The sequence below is a fragment of the Mangifera indica genome, chromosome 4 (genome assembly GCF_011075055.1).
Source record: "Mangifera indica cultivar Alphonso chromosome 4, CATAS_Mindica_2.1, whole genome shotgun sequence".
NCBI lineage: Eukaryota > Viridiplantae > Streptophyta > Magnoliopsida > Sapindales > Anacardiaceae > Mangifera > Mangifera indica.
The window spans coordinates 8,807,914-8,832,324 of NC_058140.1; the positions used below are offsets into that span (position 1 = coordinate 8,807,914).

Here is a 24,411-nt window from a genome sequence, read left to right on the forward strand (position 1 = left end):
TAAGCCGCTCAAAAAATAAGAAAGTATAAGAGAAGAGTCTGTGGTTGCCTGAAGAGTCATCATTGATCATTAGAAGCACTATAGCAATGCAAGAGAGGCTTCGTCACCAGAATCCAAGTAAATGGAGGAGTTGCCTTATTTTTTGTAATTATGAAATCTTTGAAGTCCTCTAACATTAGCAAGATCTAGAGTTGTATAGACCCAAGTATGATGATTTGTACTTGATCTTGAATGCCACTATGATAAGCCATATGCCTTACGAGTGTATGATAATTATGTGTTTAGAGTTGATAGTTCATTAATGCTATTGATTTGATGTGTACATGGGTTATAAAACATGATCTTCAAAAAGTATACTGCTTAGGTAACTTAGAGATTCTTTGTATTGGCTTGAATATGTGGTTGATTGACTACTTATGTGATTCGAACAACGTAGAAACCCTATGGTGTTATTCCTAATCGTGACACACAGTTATGTGTAGTTCCATAAACGTCCATGTGTCATTCCAAAATTTTGAAAACCTAAGAATCTCACGCTTGTTCTAAGGGGAGAAATGCATGGTTGTTTGGTATGGGACACATGCCTGCATATAACTCTCCAAAAGTGGATGACATGCGCTAGAGGACACATGGATTCAAGTACATGGGAGGATACCTAGGTTAAGTCCCTATGTGCTTTTACTCTATACATGATTGTGTGTTGAGTGTCACATGCCCATGTATATGGTTTAAGGGGCATACGGGCATGGGTTGAGAAGTACATGATCATGTACCTTTAGAAAAAGTTAAAAGATGATTATATCCCTAAACTATGTGCATAAAAAGGTGAGAGTTATATAAGAGTACTAAGCTAACAGAGGGTAAGATATTCAAGGACGATATAAATAAGGTGTTCGATTGTGTAAACGATGGCACAAGCTTAGATCGAATCGAATCTAAGTAAAAAAAGTTAACAACCTTAAGGCTAGTTTCACATGACTAGATAGTCACTAGGTATGTACGTAAGTGACGATAATTGTGAGAGTAATAAAGCTAGATACCTATGAGATGCATCATGCACTTAACTCCAAAGTACATAGCCACCCAGTTCAGTTCAAATGTGCATAGTAAGAATGTGGCTTTTAGACATTCCTTACATGATTAGCAGGATGTACTATGTATGTACCTAAGGTAGAGGTCATCTTTGGATGGTTAATTAACATCTAATCAGCTTATATAGTAAGAGAAAGAGTTGTTATCAGAGATTTTCTTGTGTGATTAAGGTGTCCCAGTTAAATAACTTAATAGGCTATTTGGCATATACGTAAGGCATCAAGTAGCTTTCACCGGGGCATAAAATATATCAATTTTAGCTTGGGTCATCATAGTTTTTATGGTTAATCCATGTCAAGACACCAAAGTGTCATAGTGTGACAATAGTTAGCTTATAAACAGAATGTCAGTTTTACCGCTAGATAGTTTAATAGCCTTGGATGTCGAAATGTCTCCACTCACTGAGTTTTACTCACGTGTTTCCTTTGTATTCTTTGTAGGTAGAGGTGAGTAGTGGGGCAGGGGGGGATCCAGCGGTCCAATGAGTAGCTGCATGAGGAGAAGGGTGTTTATATTATTTTAGAATTAGCAGTTATGTGTTTATTATTATTATCAGTATTTTCAGATACATTGATGTACAAAAATTTTCAAATAACTATTATTTTATGAGTTTGACTTATAAAATATTTTTATTACATCAAATTTTTGCAAGCTTTATAATTATACTCATGCATTAAAGTTTTTAAATAGTCTAATTGTGCACGTCTTTTTTAATATATTTCTATCATGAGTATGTATCTAAAGAGGAGTGTTACAAACTTGAAGCATACATATACAACACAAATACAATCTTTTAATTTTTGGTTTTGGGTACTATATTCATAGATATTTGCTTTTGTGTGCATGTTCTTGGTATGAGTGACTAAATCTTTTTATTCCAAGAACTATAGGGAATCCGACAGTCCCCATAATTCTGTAGTATATTATTTACATTAATAATATCATGATTTTTTTGATTTATTGAATGGTTATTTATTACTTGTGGCAAGATAAGGGCCCATCTTTAATTATGTGAGTAGGTTTACATAGACTATCGAAAGGTAGATACAAAGTTAGTGCATGCATTCATTAAACATGGAAGCTTGATACTAGAAATAAGTCAAATCCTTGTAGAGTAATTGGAGTCATATAATGTAAAAGGTAAATATTATCTAAGCAGCTACGAAAGTAAGAGCTCATTTGGTATATGCACACTTAGTTATTCTTACAAGGGGAACTAGGATAATTTAGGATATCCAACCATCAATGCATCACAATCACTTTAACAGTTTTAAAACCTTATATGGGATTGTTGGTGGAACCTAAAGTCCTTAAAGTTTTTTGTTATACGAAGTTTCATAGTAGTATTATAGTTGCATTTCACTAATTGTTTTGGTTAGTTGCAATACTAGTAGTTTAGATATAATAGTAGCACATTCTTACAATACAAGCATCCCTCATATACGACCTCTTTAGCTAATATAAACTTTGAAACAAATTAGTAGTCAGTTTCCTAATCCTTGTAGAATTGATATCTATTATATTACTTGTCGATTTGTACACTTGCGAGTGAGACACAACACATAGCTGACCACATTCAAACTTTGCTTACCGATGAACTATGATCATTTCGGGCCAAAGTCCATTCAACCTATTTTTGAAAATTTGCTTTAAATGAGTTCAAAGGTTGTATGAAGTGGCTAAGTAGTTTATTTTAGAAGTTTTTTTTTTTTAAATTTTTTTATTGTTGTTATGTTTTGAATGGTGGGTTTGTGTTTCGTATATTGGGTTAAGGTTTATAATTTTTTGATAATGAAAGTTGAAATTGATTCTTAATTGGCAAAGAAGTGTTTTAAGGAATGGGGTGTGTTTTTTTTTGGGTTAAAGATCAAAATTTGATATGAAAATGCTTGATTTTTCATAGGTAGGCATGATTCACACCTACCATCCAAATTCAATTAGGAAAGAGGGTTAAAATATAATTTTGATATACCCCTCTTTAGATATTACCCGAGAAGATATGCACAACTAGACTTCTCAACCAGAACAGTGGAAATTAAGAGCATGTAATTAAACACTTATTCTTAAATACGTGCAAAAAGGTGCAACTAAAATCCATAAGTAATAACCATTATCTCAATAAATATTGTGTTTGAAATCTAGTAACTCAAATAAGTGCATAAATACAATCGATAAAGTCCAAGATTGAAAACATAATATAAATAACGTAAAATGTGCAAATGATGATTTTACCTTTTACTTTCATGCAACAAATTGAGCTAGATTGCTAACTCCCTCACATGCCTCATTGCTCACCTCTATCTAGGTTTGGAGACAAGTCGAGTCAAGCCCAAACAAGGTCTAACTTGTTTTGGATTGGGCTTAGTTTAGGTTCGGTTCGAGCTCATCGAACTCACTTAATCACATCTTCATGATTAGGATTAGGTTTATGTTCACTTACTCAAACTCGTGTTCAGGCTCACTTAAGCTAAGCTTGTTTCGAGCTCAAGCAAGCTCACTTTGAATCTAGCTCTATCTTTAGGTAGAGTTGAAAATAATGTCATTTGTTAAGGGTTCAAGCGAGTTGTGTTTGACTAGCGAGTCAAACATGACTCTAGTTTAGGTTTGGGCTCAGGTTTGTTTCTAGTTTCACTTCTCAACTCACACTTGGGTTCGTGTTCATTGTCTTAGGCTTGTTTAAGCTCAAACAAGTTTGTTTTGAATCCAACCTTACCTCTACTTGCAAAACCATAAAAAAACACTGCATGAGTGAAAAATGCTCACTACGTAGGTGACCTCTTGATACCTTGCACAAAGCATAAAATCTAAAACTAGTTGTTCTATCTCTAAATCTCTATGTAGTTAAAGCGAATGTTTCCTAGCACTTTCCTTTGCCTATCTGTCTATTCTTAGTACACTTGTGCCTAAATACATAGGCCCTCTCACATAACTACTATGCATAAGTTGATCCCGTCATAGGTGATGCCCTAATGAAAGTAATTGACATCCTAGGTATTTATTAACAATCGTGCCTTACGCACATGCTGGTTGAACTATTAGACTAACTAGTTATGATATCTTGGTCATACGGGAAAACTGAGCATAGTCTCTCATTTACCACATATGCATAGTTACAAGACTGCTACTGAAATACCATCCTCGGATGGCCTATATTATGGGCACGTATACGATACATCCCACTAACCACATGAAAAACTAACTGAAGTGCCACTAACCCTTACCATGCATACTTGAACTGAATTGAATTATGTGGCTAATGCGCCTTAGCGTCGAGTGCAAGATATATCTCATAAGGATCTATCTCTCGTATAGTTCTATTGCTTTCATATATCTCGTCATTTATACAAACAACTGATAACTATCTAGGTATTGACTAAAAAGTATGATGAAAAAATGTCAGTTAAAAAGGTATAAACGATTAAAAAATGACTAAAATAATTAATTTTCCTAAAATTACCAAGTGATCAGATAAAAATAATTATAATAGGTAAGAAAATATATCATTTAGAGAAGATGAATTCTGAAATTCTTTAATTTCGTTACTCTTAAGTTTTCAAATACACATTTATTACTCTAATTTTTTCTTGAGAAGAATGTTATTATAATACAAGTAATGTTATGTATACAAATAATATATATAATGTTATGCACAAATAATAACATGTCGCAATATGATTAAACAGTTTTAATTTAAAAATAAAATAACAACTAATTACATAATGATATATAATTGTTTGTGCATAAAATTATGTATATTATTTATATACATAATTTTACTATTATAATACACATTTATTTGTCTAATTTTTTCTTTAAGAGATTGCTATTATAAATTTTAAATGATTTAACCTTATTTTACATAAAAAAATCATAAAAATCACAAACTAATAAAGATAATATTTTAGAATTCTATTAAAGATATACATTTAGAATTAACTCAATAATTAATATTTTCAACATACATAAAATATATTTATTAGGGAATATTAGAAGCAAATGTTTATAATCCGGTTGTATTCATATAAAGGAAATGGAGAAAAAACCGAAGTTCAAGTCTCTCTATCCTTAAAATGCAATCTTATTGTCGAGTTCAACGAAATTTACTAGGCCAAATAACTTATTCCCACGCAATGTTTAGTGAAAACCAAAATGACTTTTACTAATTTTTTACTAATTTTTAAGAATCTAAATACTCACTCATTCGTTAGTTAAAATTTAAATACTCGTTCATCCGCTAGTTTTGACTATTACAGTTAGAGGTAAAATCGTTATTTAAAATTTTTATTTAAATAAAAAAAATTATTTTTTTTCTCTCTTAGTTTTAAAAATTAACAATTTCCCCCTAGCTTAATTTTAAAAAATTAATCTTTTACCCCCACCATGTATATCTTTTAGGGTTTTATATTTTAGAATAAACGCCAACCCCTCAAACTTTGAAACATTACACTTACACCCCAAAAATTTCATTCCATCTTTCTGATGACTGTTCTTCCCAACATTCCTCTTTGGTGACATCTTCCCCTTTCTCTAGTGGTTTTCTAATGCAAAAACCACTGAAAATCTGATCAAAATGACCAAATTTTCATGTATAGATCTAGGCAAAAATCACATAGATTTGTGCAACAATTTGTGCGTCGACAAACACAGATCAGTCTGATGACATCACACAAATGTGGCTGATGTCCATGCAGTGTTAATCTATGCATCTGCTGATGCATAGATTGTCACGGATCTATGCGATTTTTGCATAGATCTATATGTGAAAATCTGACCATTTCGATCAAATTTTCACTGGTTTCCACATCGAAAAACCACTAGGAAAAAGATGCTGCTAGAGAGGAAAGTTAGGAAAAACGACCAATAGAAAGATGAAATGAAGTTTTTGAAGTGTAAGTGCAATGCTTCAAAGTTGGAGAGAGATGATTGTTTATTCTAAAATATAAAACTGTAAAAAACATATACGGTGAAGGTGAAAGATTATTTTTTTAAAAAATTAAAATAGAGGAGAAATTGTTATTTTTTAAAACTAAAAAAAAATAAAAATAACATTTTCTTTGTTTAAATAAAAATTCTAAATAATGATTTTACCCTTTATTGTAACAGTCAAAACTAACAAATGAATAGATATTTAAGTTTTCAAAAATTAATGGGAATAACTTTTGGTTTTCATATAACTTGGGTGGGCATAAGTCTTTTGACCAATTTACTAACTGCCGTTCATTTTTGGGATGCAACCTAGAAGTATATAACAATTATTTTTATAAAAGATCAAGCGAATTCATACTAATAACTTACGCAAACACATTACATTTATACCCCAGAATAAAATAGCATCCCCCTCAAACAGACATACTGATACCAACATCCATAGATGCATCAACTGCTATGTAATAACTTGAAAATCTTCAACATACTAGCACCTCTATTTCAGACTCCGGCTAACTTCTTCTATACTTTGCAGGTGCGCACTCGCTTACTTCCCTTATCATACCGACACCAGTTACTCTGCAAAGAAAGATAATACTCCTTGAAACCAAATTCTAAAATAATACATAATCATAGCGATAATCAAAGCCTTCTAGGCCCGAACAGAGGCCAAATAATGCCTTGGTCCAAGCCTTCTTCTCCTTAAGCGCTCAGCTATAATGAAGGTGAGCTCCAGAGACTGAGAAACATTTAGCCTTGGGTCACAGTGGGTGTGGTAACGTGAGTGCAGATCATCATAAGTTATAGTTCGAGAGCCTCCCACACACTCTCTCACATTCTGTCCCGTCATCTCTAAATGAACTCCTGGATAGCTTCCTTCTTGATCATGCACATCAAAGAATGCCCGTACCTCACCCTATTAACACACATTAAGAAAGATATTATTATTGTTAAAATCATTGTTATTGAAGCATGATTTAAAGAGGGTAAAATGGATGTAGACTTCACATGAAAGATATTTAGATGTAGCAAATTATGCTGCAATCTAGGATGGAGGAACAACACAGATGCAACATCGTTCCAAGTGAAAGAAAGCCTCACTGACCAAGTTTCAGAACTCAACATGTGATTCCATCAGGACAGTCACACCTAAGATGGCTTAAATATCAAACTGGCGAAGATTAAACTTCATCAAAAGGCTCTTTAGGACGCTGTTTTGGTGATTCAGGTTGGCAATCTAAGATAAAACCAATGTACTTGATTTTAATATTTCTGTGGACAAATGAGCTGTGGATATGACACATTAGCAAGAAAGATATGACAACTCTGGTAGTATTCGCAAAATTCAGAAGTGTTACCAACATGCAACCATGTTTAAGAAGTAAAAAATGTATAAACATAATCTAAAAATAATATAATATTGATTTTTGATAAGTTACCAAGCTTACCCTGATTGCATCAAAGGAATGGGTTTTGAGTCCAGAAGGAGCTTTTATGGTGTTTCCATGCATGGGGTCACTAACCCAAGTGACAATTAGACCTGCTTTACGTACAGACCTTATAAGATGGGGAAGCTTAACTCTCATGTTTTCGCCTCCCATCCTTACAATCACAGTTATCCTCCCAGGCTTGTTCTTTGGGTTTAGGATTTCTATGAGCCTAACTAGCTCATCTGGATCCATCTTATCACGCGTCTGTGTCACAATACATGACAGTATAGATTAATTCCAATCTTTTTGAGATACCCACAATCAAATCGCAGAACCAATTACTTGCCAGAAAAGCATGATTATATATACTAGTTCAACACACAAATAAGTAAGAAAACAAATGACTGTGTAGAAGACTATTGTGAAGCATATATATCAAAAACTACTGGTTCAGTTCGCATCTCCAGATGAATAGAATTTGGAAAAGAAAAATAGAGTCACAATTTTAAGAGATATAGCAGCACCTTAATACCAAGGGGATTAGCAACTCCTCTCAAAAACTCAACATGAGCACCATCAAGTTGGCGGGTACGTTCTCCAACCCAAATCATGTGAGCAGAGCAGTCATAGTAAAGGCCAGAAGTTGAATCCTCTCTAGTAAGAGCTTGTTCATAAGGTAGGAGCAAGCACTCATGAGTTGTCCAAAATTCTGTTGTGGTCATAATGGGGTGGCTGCTTGTGAGTCCAGCAGCAGCCATGAATGCTATGGCCTCATCAACTCGATGAGCCAATTCACGGTATCTATTCTATCAGACAAACAAAAACCATATTCAAGTAATTGCTTTTGCAGGTAAACACTTTTTTTTTTTTTCATGTTTTGATCATTGTTTGTCATTCTCATCTCAATATTGCTATTGAATACAGTTAATCCTAGATCATCGGTGAAATTTTCAAATGATTGTGCCTCATATTAAATGTGTAACAACTACAGAAGATAAAATTCCTGCTTATCCAAAGAGTAAAATTTATGCAACACATAAAACAGAAACTCAAGTTCGAAGGACATACACCAAGATTAATAAACTGGATAACTAAATTTTCTTCAAAGAGAAGGGCATACCGATCGCCCTGTTCACTGCGCTCAGTGAAATCCAGATTCCAACGAGTGACCTCTGCATTGCAGCATAACCTCCAGTTGCAAATGCCCTTAAGAGGTTCAAAGTTGCAACAGATTGCAAATAAGCTCTAGTCATCCTATGGGTGTCTGGAACTCTTGATTTGGCATCAAAGTCATCACCATTCACATTGTCACCTCTATAACTAGTGTAGCTTCACTCCATTCTTCTCTTCAAATGGATCCGACCTCGGCTTTGCAAATTGACCTGCCATTCTTCCCACCTACATTCTCATATTCAGCCTCCACGTCATCAACAATAATTACTAGCAGCTACACCGATTAACTTATTCAAAGATCAACAGTATCACATAAAAAAGAATATAACTTTCCTTAATAGCCAAGATTTTTACATAATACAGGAAGAAGAAATTAATTTAAAAAAAACCCTTGATAACAGGCATTTGACCACCAAACATGAGGACGATGCTCATCTGAAGAAGAACACGAAAAGTATCACGGATATTATTGGCATTGAATTCATTAAAACTCTCAGCACAATCACCCCCCTGAAGCAAGAAAGCATTTCCAATAGCAGCCTGTCCCAGTTTCTCTTCAAGGCTTCTGGCCTCGCCAGCAAACACTATTGAAGGGAATGTTGAGAGAGAATCAAGAACAGACTGGAGCTGGAGAGCCTTCTTGGTCTTCCAACTGTCCAGACTCCATTTTGTGGATGGCGTTGATTTGGTGGAGTGGACGGCAGATATGGGTTTGAGTTTGATAGTTCTTGAAGGGCGGAGGAGAGAGTGGTGCTTTTGGTGGTGGTGAACGATGGACTTGGAGGAGAGAAGTGAAGAGGTGGATAGAGCCATAATTGGTGACGACAGCGAAGTGCGAGTGAACATCTAGCGAAATTACTTTAAGAAAAGGTCCAAAACCACATTGGCCAAAATCTCCCTCTTGAGCTTTGTGAAATTACGATTTTATTCTATGATAAAGGAAGTGTTGCATGATATTTTCAAATAGGGCAAACGACTATTTTCTACCCAAATTTTAATGTAATTTTAAAAGTATATTTTGTGATAATTAAAAAATTTAAATACCAATATATGAATTAATTTTTGTTAAAATTTTCTGTTATAAGAAAAGGTAAAATCATTATTTTCTCCATAAATCCTAAAATCCAAAAAACTTATAACATTTTCCCTTTTAGTTTAAAAAATTAATATTTTTTTCTTAGAATTAATTTTAAAAAGTGACATTCCCCTCCATTTAAATTTCCCAACAATTTTCTAGCCAATGATGACCGCTTTCTTCCTCTTGACGATGACTCTCCTCTCGATTGGATTTCATTTGGATTCTTTGAATACATATGAAATCCAATTGAAGAAAGAGAGATTTAAATAGAGAGAAGACATCGAAGGGAGAGAGCAATCATCATTGGTCTGAAAATTGCTAAGAAATTTGAATGGGAGGAAAATATCACTTTTTAAAATTAATCATGGGGGGAAATAATAGTTTTCTAAACTAAGGGAGAAAATGTTATAAATTTTTAAGGTTTTAAGGTTTAGAGAAAAATAATTGATTTCATCTTTCTCTCTGACAAAATTTTTTAACTAAAGTTACTCTATAGGTAGGTATTTGAGTCTTTCAACTACTATAGATTTATTTTTGAGATTTGACTAAAACTTGAGTGGAACATTGTCCTTTTCCCTTTCAACAAATATTGGGTAATTAATAAAATACCCACCCAAACAAAAAAACCCTAATTAAATACCAAAATATCTTTAGCCTTTTTATATAAACCCTACTGTTTTATACAAACCAACATCACAACTAAACCCTACACAATCTAAAAATTATCATTTTCACAATCTCACTCAAATTATAATATCGTGATTTTAAAATTAAGAAAGGAAGTTTAATAGATTAAAGTATTTATATGAATATTAACTTAAAATTTTATTTTTTTGATTATTGGGTATTGTTTATTGATAAGTTGACTTAATTTGATAAATTTGAGGCATAATTTTGATATAATGGGCTGAATGATATTTTTTGTATTTAAATGGTAGCAGGTTAGCTTACATTTTACGTAAGTTAGGGTTAATGGATGCTCTGCATATTTGGGGGTTAATTGATAATTTTTATACATGGGGTTAATTAAAGTTTTACCATATAAGATTAATTAATATTTATCAAAATTCATATTAAATATGAAAAATGTTGAAAATGTCTCGTTAAATGGGAATTTTCAAACAATTTGTTTTTTGAAGTTTATATTTGTTAAATAACTTATTTACGAAATTATATAGGACCATTGTAGAATTAATTGACATACCGAGTTTTGCTATTGATTTGGTTCAATGCGGAGAGGATTGGAGGAGGATGAATGGTAACATAATATAATATGTGAGGAGGTGAAGAGAAAATGATAAAAAATTCTTGTAAACATAATGTTCAAGAGATTAACTTTGTTAATGAGTAAATGTATTGTAAGCGAAACCATATGTGAAGGAAGAAAATATCAATAGTAGAAAGCTTATGAAAATCATGAAATATGGAGACATTGATTCTTTTATTAGCATTTCTTAGTAGGTGAGAAAATATAATATTTTCATGTGATAAATACTCTCAAGTCGAGAAATGCATCTCCTGACAACACTAATATTGATGTTCAATAGTTGTATAATGATGTTATAGATGATGATCTTTTACAAGGAGTTGAGCATAAAGAGGTAAATACCTACCAAAATATTGAAAAGGATGATATGATGAATATGGAGAGTAAGAAAAGGTTTTGATTTGGGTGCCTTTTACTATGGTGACAAAATAAATGAAACTCTCATTGAGGAACTTGTGTTCAATGAGAAGATAAATGTGAATGATAATATTGAAGCTATGAGTTCCAATGTGAACATTTGGTTAATGTTAATGTACTACCAAAGGTTATGACTGCTTATGGTGAATTTCACTAGCTAACTCTTTTCTCTAACCATTCGTCGACGTCTGATGCCCAAAGAGCGAAGAGTGACACCATTTTTTCAAAGAAAATGACATCTGCAAGATGCATTCAAATGACTTACTAAAGAGAATGGATATCATTATAAAGTTTATAAATTCACAAAATCTAATAAAATATAAAATGTTTTCATGAAAAATGTAGATAACATGTACGGGTGATAAGGTTGGAGGGTTGTGACTATTTTCAACTCCATTATATGAATACTTGCCATATATGATTGAGAGATAAGAAAATGTTACATCATAGACAAGCAAAGCTTAAGCATTAAAATAAATACAAAAGACAATAATTGTTCTGGTTGATTATGTATATTGATAGAAAGAAATCATTGTTGACATGGATTGTAGGGTTTTCATGGCATCGATAATCAATAGCTTAGCAAAATTTAAAAATTTTCAAAACAAACAAGCTTGAAAAAACTCTAATCAGGATACTCGTTTTAAACATATATTCATGAACATGCAAAAACACTTATAAGGCTTCTAACTAGACTTATGGTGTTCATGGGAAGGAAAGGAATAGAGGGAATGATGACTAGGTTTCACTTTGTATCTTTTGTGTATTTAACACAAAAATTTTATGCCTTATTTATATGTGTAGGTGTCTAAGCACAATTGAAATTCTAAGTGCACATAACACCTTCAACACACATGCACAATTGGCATGTAAAATGCACAATCGACATATCCTAAAGCCATTTAAACAGCTAGCACACATATGTGTGCTAGCCAAAATAGCCATGATAGCCATGCAATGCATGACTGGCACATAAGTGTGTATAGACTGGCATGGCCATGCCTTGCACAGTTGGCACACATTAACAAATGTGTGCTAATCGGCATAGTCATAAAATGGCACAATTGGTACCCAAATGAGTGATGGTTATGCAATTACTTTATTTTTCATAGTGTTGGCCAGTACCATGCACTTGCATGGCTGACAGTATCACTACCAAGTGCATAGGTGGCACTTCATCAAGTCATGGTCTAACTGAATCCTTTCAACCTATTGGGCAAACCCATTCCATTTGCGATCTCGTTCTCTCAACTCTAAACATTAGGATTGTCAACAAATAATCCACTTATCAGAGTTTTATTCAACTTTTTTGTGCATGTGACCTATAAGCTCTCTATTGAGCTAGTACTATTCAAATTCAAGGCGAATCAAGACATAAACCAAGATTGATCTTTAGCAAAACATCATGACCACACAGATGATAGAGTGTCAATAGACATCTCTTAAGCTTTTACATTATCATAATTACGTGCAATTCATTTTTTCCATCAACCAATATCTCTCGAGACTGAGATATAAAAGTTTGTCTATCTTAATGGTTCTTCGGTATGAACTAATACATATCAATGACTTACTTAGATTTGGCTACATCCTTATCCCACTATGGCCAAAAATTCAGATAGTCATAAATGTCATTCAATATTCTTATGTGAGATATCTTATTATATGCTCAAGACTGATGAATTTTTTATCGATCTACCATGGCCTCCATGTGTCTCATGATATGACCGATTATTATCTTTATAATTATCCTAATTACAACAACACGTTGGATATCATCAAACTATACAAATCCTTACACGAGACAGTCTAGTAACCTTAAGTCAAAGGATCATATGCATCTGTTGTATTCAGAAGATTTATATCATAGACACTGAAGAAACCATTTATATGGATATCCTCTGGTTAAGTTAGTTTGATGAATATGTCTACAACGTACACTCATGTGTTGCACCAAGCTGTCTACAATAGTTTCAATACATGAGAATTGTCGTCATTTTTGGTAGGGTCACTTAACACTATGATAATCTCATCATCATTGCATATGCCCTTATTCATTGCAATGTTAGGATTATAGACATTTCTAGAATGACTACTTAATGTGTTCATAGGGTTCCAATAATTAGCCATCTAATTCCCTTATCACAGTTCAACCATTTTAAAGGCATGTTATTCGTACAATATAAATAGCTAACATATAAATTGAATATCAATAAATCCTTTTATTAATGATTAATATAAAATTACATCCACAAATTTTAAATTCGATTGACTTTAGGAAACCTACCCTAACAATCTTCCACTTGGACTATAGCTAATCGATTATATATCTAATGTCAAATTTGATTACATGCATATTATGCATCTATTATGATAGAGGCTTTGTTAGTGAGTCAGCCAAATTGTCATTTGTATCAATCCTCACTATCTATATGTCACCTCGTTGAACAATCTCTTAGGTTATATGATATTGTCTGAGAATGTGCTTGGACCTCTGATGAGACTGTAACTCTTTTGCCTAAATAGTCACTCTATTGTTGTTGTTCTGGAGCTTAATCGACTTAGCAACACTTGAAACCACTCTAAGTTTAGTCACAAACTTTTTGATCCATAAAGTCTTTTTTATCGTTTTAGAAAGGGTAATATACTTGGACTCAGTTTTAGAATTAACCACTATACTTTACCTGAAGCTTTTCCAACTAACTACACCATTATTCAAATAAATTGAAAACCTTAATTGGGATTTGTAATCATCTCAATAAGTTTGGAAGCAGACATCACTATAGCCTCTTATAGTGAGTTTAGATTCCTCTTCATAAATTGAGAACACATCTTTAGTCCTTCTTAGGTACTTCAAGATGTTCTTGACAACTATCTAGTGTTTTTCACTTAGATTAGATTGATCTTTGCTATAAACACTCAAGACATATAAGACATAAATCCTCGTACATAGCATGACATACATGATTGATCTTATAATTAAGGCTTATGAGATTCTCCTCATCTTATCTCTTTCAAATTATGTATTAGAACATATCTTTTGAAGGATATATACCATAGGACATGGGTAGAAACCTTTCTTGGATTCTTTCATATAAAATTTGGTCAAAACCTTGTTTATGTATGTGTTTTGACTTAGGTCTAACAGTCTATGCTCTCTATCTCGATACATTTTAATCTTAAGAATGTAGGTTACTTCCCCTAAGTCTTTCATGGAGAAATATTTTGAAAATCAAGCCTTTACCAATTACAAGTTGGGTATGTAATTTCCAATAATCAAGATATCATCGACATACAATACCAAAAATGCAATCACACTCTCGTTGACCTTTTTATACACACGTGGTTCATCTTCATTTTTGATGAATCTGAACTCATGAACTGCTTCATCAAAATGAATATTCCAACTTCTCGAAACCTATTTAAGTCTATAAATGGACTTTTATAGTTTGTATACCTTATCTATTTGTCTAGTAAGAACGAAACCATCAAGTTATGTCATATAGATGTTCTCTTCCATTTAGGAAGGTAATCTTGACATCTATTTGAAAGATTTCATAGTCAAAATATGTGACTATAGTAAGTATAATCCTAAGAGACTTAAGTATAATGACTAGTGAAAAAGTGTCATCATAGTTAATATCATACTTCTAAGTGAAACTTTTAGCAACTAGTAATGCTTTTAGGTATGCACATTACCTTCCATGTTTTTTTTTTGTTTGAAAACCTATTTGCCCTTATAGGTTTTACCCCTTTAGGTGTATCCACTACTTGGTTTTAATACATTAAGTATATTTCAGATTTCATGACATCTAACCATTTATCAGAATATGAACTTGAAATAGCTTTGTCGTAGGTCTTAGGTTTGTTATCATTAATGACCAATACATCATTGTGTTAAGTCAGGAGAGAAACCAAACCTCTCTGGCATGTGACATACTCGTGTAGACCTATGTAGCTCTTGTGTACATTAAGGTTGTTCCATTTAAAGTGGAAGAACCTTCTCATAATGATCAATAATTTGTTATGACACATTATCTTTTCTAACATTTGTGGTACCTTCTGGTTCATGAACTTCATCGAGTTCCACCCTCATTTTACTGGTTTTCTTGAGAATAAATTCATTCTCAAGGAGCACACTGGTACGAGCAACATAGACTTTTTGCTCATTCAAGTGGTAAAAATAGTATCCCTTAGTAACCTTCATGTACCCTATAAAGATACACTTTTAATACTTAACATTTAGCTTATTCAAAGTCAATTTCTTAACATAAGCTTCAGAGCCCCAAATCCTCAACTAATTTGGATTGGGTTTTAGCCTAGTTCATAACTCAAATGAAGTTTTATCCATAGATTTAGATAGGACATGGTTTAGTGTATAAGTACAAATTTTTAGGCGTGACCCTAGAAAAACATAAACAAATCAAGAAAACTTATCATAGACCTGACTATTTCTATCAAGTTCTTATTCTTTCATTCAAATATAATATTATGTTATAGAGTACCAAGAGGAGTGAGTTGAAATACTATCTTATTTTGTTTACGGTATTGTTTAAATTTAACACTCATGTATTCACCTCTTCGATCACTTCGGAGAACTTTAATCTGTTTCTTAAGTTGCTTTTCTACTTCATTATTAAATTCTTTGAATTTGTCAAAGCATTCAAACTTGTGTTTCGTCAAAACCACATAGCTATATTTATTGAAGTCATTAATAAATGTGATGAAGTAGGTTTCTTTATATCTACTATGCACTGTTATAGGCCTACACACATTGCTATGTATGATCCTAATAGTTCAGTTGCTCACTTGTGTCCAGTGAAAGATGCTTTAGCCATCTTACCCAATAGACATGATTTGTATTCATCATATGATTTGAAGTCAAATGATTGCAAGTTCTTTGTTCAAGAAGTCTTGATATATGTTTCGATCCTATGTGGCCTAACCTGGAATGCCATAGATATGTGGTATTTAGATCATTTGATTTTAATCGTTTATTATTTTGAACATTGAGAATTTCATTATCCAATTTTAAAATATATATAAATCATTATGCAATTAACTGTTTTATATAAAATATTATTTAAGCTGATAGTTATAATACCACCAGCAATTGAAAATAAATATCCCTTTTTTGTCTAAAATAGATATAGAAATTAAGTTTCTAGAAACAGAAGGAATATAATAACAATTTCTTAATTCTAAAACTAGCCTAGTAGGCAACCTAAGATAATAAATTTCTACGGCTAATGAAATAACTCGTGCTCTATTTCCAACAGGAAGGTTAACCTTTCCTTTGGCGAGTAATTTACTTTGCTGTAGTCCCTGCATGTCAAAACAAATACTAGAACCACATCTTGTGTCTACAACTCAGGATGAACAAGGAGAATAGTTTATCTCAATGACAAACATGTTTGAAGTAGAGGCTTCAACTACTATTTTCTTCTTATTCTCTAGAAAGGCCTAACAGTGTCTCATTCAATGACCTACATTCCCTAATAAAAGTAGGCAACATTTCCTTCTCATACCACTTGTAGGTTAAGTAGTAGTATCTAATTGTTTTTTCGCTTTGGGTTTGGGTTTGGGCTTGGGCTTGTGCTTAACCATGCCTTTGCCTTTGGCCTTGACTTTTGATGTTTGGGCTTCAAACACAAATAGATTAGTCAAAGCTATCTTTTGTACTTCTTGCTCATACATTCTGAGCATATACAACAACTCCTCAAAGGTTTTTTTTTTTTCGTTCAGGTTAAAATTCATAATAGAATTAGCTTACAATTTAGGGAGAAATTTCAACACCAAGTCAATGGGAATTCATTGTCCATGATAAAGCCCAAACTTGCCAACTGCTCAATATAGCCAATCATCTTAACCACATAAGGGCCAACTTGTCTTCCTTTAAAGAGTTTACAATTAAACAATACACTTGACATCTCATATCATTCAACTCTCACACGAGTGTCTTATAACTCTCGAAGGTGTGCAAGTATGGATTATGCATCCATTTCCTCATTTTGTTTTTTAAACTCATGTGACATGGAAATCAACATGAGCCATTGAACTTTCACAGAGTCATCAATATATTTATTAAAAATAATTTTTTGCTCCTGGGTGGCATTGGGACCAGACTCAGGAAAAATGACCTCTTAAGAATATATAGTTTTTTCTCCTAACGTAGAATAATTTGAATATTTCGATAATAATCAGTGAAGTTGTGTCCAGTGAGCCAATTTTTTTTTTCAAAAATTGATTGGTAAGTTTAGTTTGACATGATGATTTTGTGATCTATAATTTACAAATAAATGAATTAATAGTTTTATTTAATTATTAATATTCATTTTAACTATAAATTTAATCATTAAAATTCTTCCATTATTTTCCTCAAGCCAATAGACGTTAATATTATACTTGAAAAGTTTTGATGAACTTTGTAGTAGACCGAGATCCTATCACATTAATTTTTTTCTTTGCTTTGGTGAACAAGTTTGAATTAATTGAATAAATAAATTTCAAATTAATCACTAAAAGCCTGTGATCTAAAACTAGATGTTACCCCAACAAATCATGTGACCTCAAATGTGACTCTCGATATCAGTAAGGTGGATACTACATAACTCTTTGCATAGACAGATGTATTCCTTACTCATGCCTCTAATATACTTCAATTCCGCTTTGGTGAACAAGCAAAGTGCATTAGTTAAATCGGACAGAATATAAATACCTCATAATTTTCCACTTGGTAGAAATGTACCATTCGCTTTGGTGAACAAGGTTCCAATGAATAGAAGCTTAATTAGGGTGTTATATTGGAAGACATTAATTAAATCTTAAACTTAATATTTAAATTGAAGTTTTATTATTTAGTCTCATCAGATTTTAACCGCATGTTAGGTGATATTTGTAAAATAAAACCTATACATATATTCTACAATATAAAATTAAAATGTGCTAATACACAATCATAACCATTGTCAAGCCTTTCGAGCCAAAAAGAGTTTGACTAGTCAACCTAGGTGAATCTTCATCTTTAGGTCTTTGCACTTTTCTTTTCGGCTCCAATCTTCAATTATTACATAATTTTGTTTCTTTGTTACATATTTTTAAGGAAAAAAAAAAAAAAACCAATCTAAAGAAGAAAGGGGATAAAGGCAAAATGCGCAGACCCTATTTAAGAATTATAACTCAAAAATGAAATAAAAATAAAAATATCCACAAGGTTCATTGACTGTGTATTGGACACTATGTATACACATATCCTTACATATACATACCAATTAAAATTAAAAATTTTAATTATTATTATCCTAAGTGTCAAATTACATGATGATCCCTAAATTTTTGTAAAATTATAATTCAATCCCAAAGATCATGAAAATATCAATCTAGTCCCAATTCCATAAAACATGACTAAATTGAAAATTTTAACTTTGTTGAGCATGCAGGTGAGAAGTCTAGTTGTGCTTTTGGAATTCACCAATTTTAAAATGATGCATGGTTGGATGGAATTACTCAGGCACGACTGGAAGATATCTAAGGTGTATAGTTGGTAGCAACAAAAAAAAAATGGTTGTCCAACCATCCACCAAGGCATAATGCCTTGAAGAGTGCCACTCGACACTCACAATGCACGACTAGGGCCAAGCCATGCATGGCACTTTTTCCAGTCACGATTTTTTAGGTTTTCTAGTGATGAAAAATCTCCAAGTTTTTGGCATACCTATTTCTGGGGTGAGAGAATACGACACGTAAATTGTGTTCATACTAGTGACAACCCTCAAATGATGCTTTTAACATGATTCATAGATGATTTTATGTAACAACATGAAACTTATGACATTTGATCAAAAATCAAACTTGTATATATAAACAAAACTCAAACAAAAATTCATAAATCATCACTCAATAATTTTACACAGTTTGGATTATAAATGATGCTCAACAAATTGTGTAACAACACAATTGTAAATCATCTTTACCAAATTTAACTAGTCTAAATTAATCCAATTACATGCAATCAACATATAAAATTAATCAAAACTAACAATAGGTATAATTTTTCATGAAAATATGCTAAATGGTGGCTCTGATACCATTGTAGGGTTTTAGGGCACCGATAATTGGTAGTGCAACGAAATTTAAAAAATTTAAAAATAAACAAGTTTGATAAACCCTAACTAGGATACCTGTTTTAAACATATATTTATGAACATGTATAAACACTTATAGGGTGTTTTATATTTATACCTGTGTTGATGGCTCTTTCAAAATTTTAAGTGGCTTAAGAAAGTTCGCTATCCAACTCTCACTAGGTGACATCTTGGTATCCACATGAAGCAAGCACAAATAGAGGAAATCCAAACAATGAGGCTGTTGGGGCTCCTGATTTGACTCATGATGTTCACAGAAAGGAGAGGAATTAAGGGAATAATGTCTAGGTTTCATTATGTATCTTCTGTGTATTTTAAGCAAAAAGATAATGCTTTATTTATATGTGCAGGTGTTAGAGCATAGCTAGAATTCCAAGTGCACAAGAGATCGTAACACACATGATGACTAACATGCAAATTTCACAATTGACATGTCCTAAGGCCATTTGCACAGCTGACACACAAGTGTGTTATAGTTGGCATGGTTGGCACCCAAATAAGTGCCAACCATGATATTCCTTTATTCTTTATGGTGTCGGCTAGCACTATGCACTTGCATGGCTAACATTATCATTGCCAAGTGCACAGGTGACACTTGGTCAAAACGGTCTAACTAAATCCTTTCAACCCATTAGGCAAATCCAATCCATTTGTAGTCTCTCTCAACTCTAAACACTAGGATTATCAATAAATAGTCCACTCTTTTGAGTTCGATTTAACTCCTTTATACGTGTGACCTATAAACTCTTTATTGAGTCGGCAATATTCAAATTTGGGGTGAATCTAGACACAAACCAAGATTGGCCTATACCAAAGCATCATGGCTACCCAGATGATAGAGTGTCAACAAATATCTCCTAAGCTTTTACAACATCATAGTTATATGTAATTTAATCCTTTTGTTAACCAATATTTCTTAAAGTTAAGATATAGAAGTGTGTCTATCTTAGTAGTTCCTCGGTATGAACTGATATATATCAATGATTAACTTGGATTAGGCTACAACCTTATCCCATTGTGGCCACAAATTCAAATGATCATGGATACCATTCAATATTCTTATGTGAGATATCTCTCCAATGCTTAAAAGTGACGAATCCTTTATCGATCTACTATAGCCTCTATGTATATCATGATATGACATATTACAATTTTTACTACTACCCCAATTACAACGACACATTGGATAACGTTAACCATTCCAATCCTTTCACAAAACAATCTGACAATCTTAAGTCAAAGGATCACATGCATTTGCGGTGTTCAAAAGATTTATTCTATAGACACTAAAGTAATTATTTATATAGATATCCTCTGGTCGATTCATTTTGATGAATAGACCTACAACGTGCACCTATGTATTACACCAAGTTGTCTACAATAGCTTCGACACATGAAAATTGTTATCACATTTGGTAGGGTCGCTTAATACTATGATAATCCTATCATCATTGCATATGCCCTAATTCATGACGACGTTGAGATTATGAAATTTCTTAAATGACCATTTTAATGTGTATATAGGGTTTTCACGATCAGTCATTTGATCCTTTTGTCATAGTTCTACTATTTTAAGGGTATGTTATTCGTATGATGTAAATAGACAAGATATGAGTTTAATAACAATAAATCTTTTTATTAGTTATTAATATAAAACTACATCCATAACTATCAAATTCGATTGGCTTTAAGGCATTTACCCTGACATGGATGACAACAATAAAATTGAAATGTCATATACGCAGATATGGAAGTCAAAAAAATTAGGCATTATAGGTATTAAGAGGTATGTCAAAAAAGTCATTCATATTGTTAATTATTACCTAAATATTGCTACAATTTAGTGTTCTATAATATAAGAGAACTCGAACTTGGTTTCTTATTTGGAAGTTTTAGGGAAAAAAAAAAGAAACTATCTATTACATGGGATTTAGTTCCAAAACTATATATCACATGAATTTTAAATTCAAGTCCAATATATAAGCACCACTAGAAGCTACCAAACAAACCACAAATGGACCCACATATTGGCAAGCTAAGAATCACAAAAATACATATAGGGGAGAGCTTCGACATTTCACATTTTGGTTTTGAAATGCCCTGAAACCAGTATACAACATTTTGGGGGCGTTTCGACAATTTTAGAAAAAATGGAAACACATTTCAAGTGTTGAAATGCGCTTCCTTATTTGAAAAAATTAACCTAACATTATTTGTTTCCTCTGATATCTTGGCTTCAGCCTTCGTGTTCATCAAAAAGCATTTAAGTTGGGGCTTGTCCCTTCGGAACGAGTGACCTACCAAACAAATCAATGACTTCAATTGATGAAATTGTATTGTGGGAAGACTATATAGACGAAGAAGAAAGCTGGTCTTGTTTCTCCGTATCTACTACAACTGCGAAATTTGCTTTGAGATCTGTTTTTTCTTTTGGAGCTGCCAACCTAGATGACAAAGTTAAGTGGCCTTTGTTCTGATTGTATGTATAATAAATATTTTAAAATCAATATTTTGCCTCTGTTTTATTTTTCAAAGCAATTTAATTATGATCAATGTTATATGTATATACTTTTGGTATATCATTTGGACATATAAATGATGTATTATCATATGATTGAATATTATATTATCTTTGATTTTAAAATTATTCAATCACATAATAACACATCATCTATATATTCCAATTGTATTCAAATAATTTTATTGTTCAATTATTAAAATATGAAAGTCCAGCAAACATGTCATGAATGGAAGATATCCATATATCTATGCATGCTTTTATATTATTTTAATGTAGTATTAAAATTTTATAATAAAAACTAAGAAATTATAATATAAAAATATTTTTAAAATTTGAATTATATAAATTTGATAAAGGTATAATTGAAAAAAAAATTGTTATTATAAAATTGATATTGATAAAAGAACCTTAAATTTTTATTATTTATGAGTTTCTTCACATTTTCATTTCTCATGTTTTTAAAAGAATACGTTTAAGCCTTTTTGTTTTAAGTTCCTGTATTTTCATTTCCATACGACTTAGTTGCCAAGAGCAATAAAACATGTGGAGGGAGCCGTAAAAGGATTTTAAATATATATTTAGATAAACCAAATCACAAAAGCAAGCATTATAATTACAGCGTTCTCCCTTAACAAATCTGTGCAAAAACTTCTCATTAATCTTCCCAAAACGTCACCTTACCTTAGAGAAAAAGAGCAAAACTGCATTTTCTTGAATGTATCCGCTGTCTTTTACCAGAGCTCTATCAAAAAAAATTTACCCCTCAGTAGTGCGGGCCATAGCACATTGGCATTCTGAACCTTTCAAACTTCCTGCAATACAAAGAAAAGTGACAATTTCCAGTAATCGTCAAAGTTAAAGACTCTGTATATCATGAACTGTTCGACAAAAGGTTATCTGCAATTGTGAGAGAAACATACCCATAATCATGAGAAGCGTAAAAATAAGGTGGAGGTATAAATAGAGCCCTAGATCGATCTGCCATAATAGAGTTCGCTTGGCAAGGTCGATGCTGCTTCATTCCAGGTGCATTGCTCCGTTTAGCAGTTACCTGCAGTGATATTAGAAAGCTTCAGTCAAAATATAGTGTTGAAGGAAAGCAGATATAGAATCCATTACTGTGGGAACATTCAACTGTAGAAAAAGAAGATATAAATCAAATTTTTCAATGACTGTTTTACTTTCAATTGGAGGCCATGAAGTTCAGATTCATTCAAAAGAAGATCTTCTTGAACAGCATCTGGTTCAAGAAATTCCACATATGCATAACCTTTTGATTGGCCAAACTTTTCAGTGCGAATGGTAACTCTATTCACTGTCCCGCACGATGAAAATGCTGCTGTACTTCTTTAGGAGTACAAGAATAATCCACCTACGAATTTGTTGGAAATAAAATTAAACAGAGTAATAAAACAGGAATAATGCAGGCAGCAATAAAAAGCAGCAGATGCTTTTATTAATAAAATAGCTGGTACATCTATATTTAAAAACGTGAACTGCCTATATATATATATATATATAAACTTAAAACAATAAACCAAGGCTTTCGAAACACTCCGTCACTAAAAAAGGTCCACTACAACCACTTCCAGATTATTAGCAGCAACAACACCCACTATGTAATTGACTGAAACAAACTGTAAACAACTAAGCATAAAATTCGCCCAATCCTTTGAATCACGTCTTAACACTCCCCCTTGATTCAAAGTTGCATACACCAAGCAATCTTCTGAAGTAGCAGAATTTCTCCTGTGATAAAGCCTTCGTAAGTATGTCCGCCAACTGCTCGTCGGTGCTACAGTACTTCATGGCTATCTCCTCCTTTGCAACGAGGTCACGAATGAAATGGTGACGTAGCTCGATATGCTTTGTTCTGCTGTGAAATGTTGGATTCTTTGCCATGGAGATCGTTGCTTTGTTGTCACAAAATATGTCCGTTGGTCCTTCTTGTTCTTGTTGAAGTTCAGCCAACATTCTCCTTAGCCAAATGGCTTGACAAGCTGCTGAAGTTGCTGCCACATACTCTGCTTTCGAGGTCGACAACGCCACCGTCGCTTGCTTCTTTGAGCTCTAAGTGATCACTCCTGATCCTAAAGTGAAAACATTAGCCGAAATGCTTCGTCGATCATTCAACGAACTTGCCCAATCACTATCTGTGAACCCGCATAATCTGAAATTGAAAGCTTTAAAGTACCAAATTCCATACTCCATAGTTCCAGCAATATAACGCAAGACCCGCTTTGCTGCTCCATAATGAACCTTGGAAGGTTGATGCATAAACCTAGAAATAACACCAACAGGAAATGCAATATCGGGTTGGGTGTGCGTTAAATAAATCAAGCCTCTAACCAAGCTTCTAAATT

At 32.8% G+C, this 24,411-nt stretch overlaps 2 pseudogenes; both read right to left on the minus strand.

Annotated features, from left to right (window-relative positions):
* Nucleotides 1-6,334: 6,334 nt before the first annotated feature.
* Nucleotides 6,335-9,454, minus strand: LOC123214071 (annotated as a pseudogene).
* Nucleotides 9,455-22,811: 13,357 nt separating this feature from the next.
* On the minus strand, nt 22,812-23,703 carry LOC123214250 (annotated as a pseudogene).
* Nucleotides 23,704-24,411: the final 708 nt, after the last annotated feature.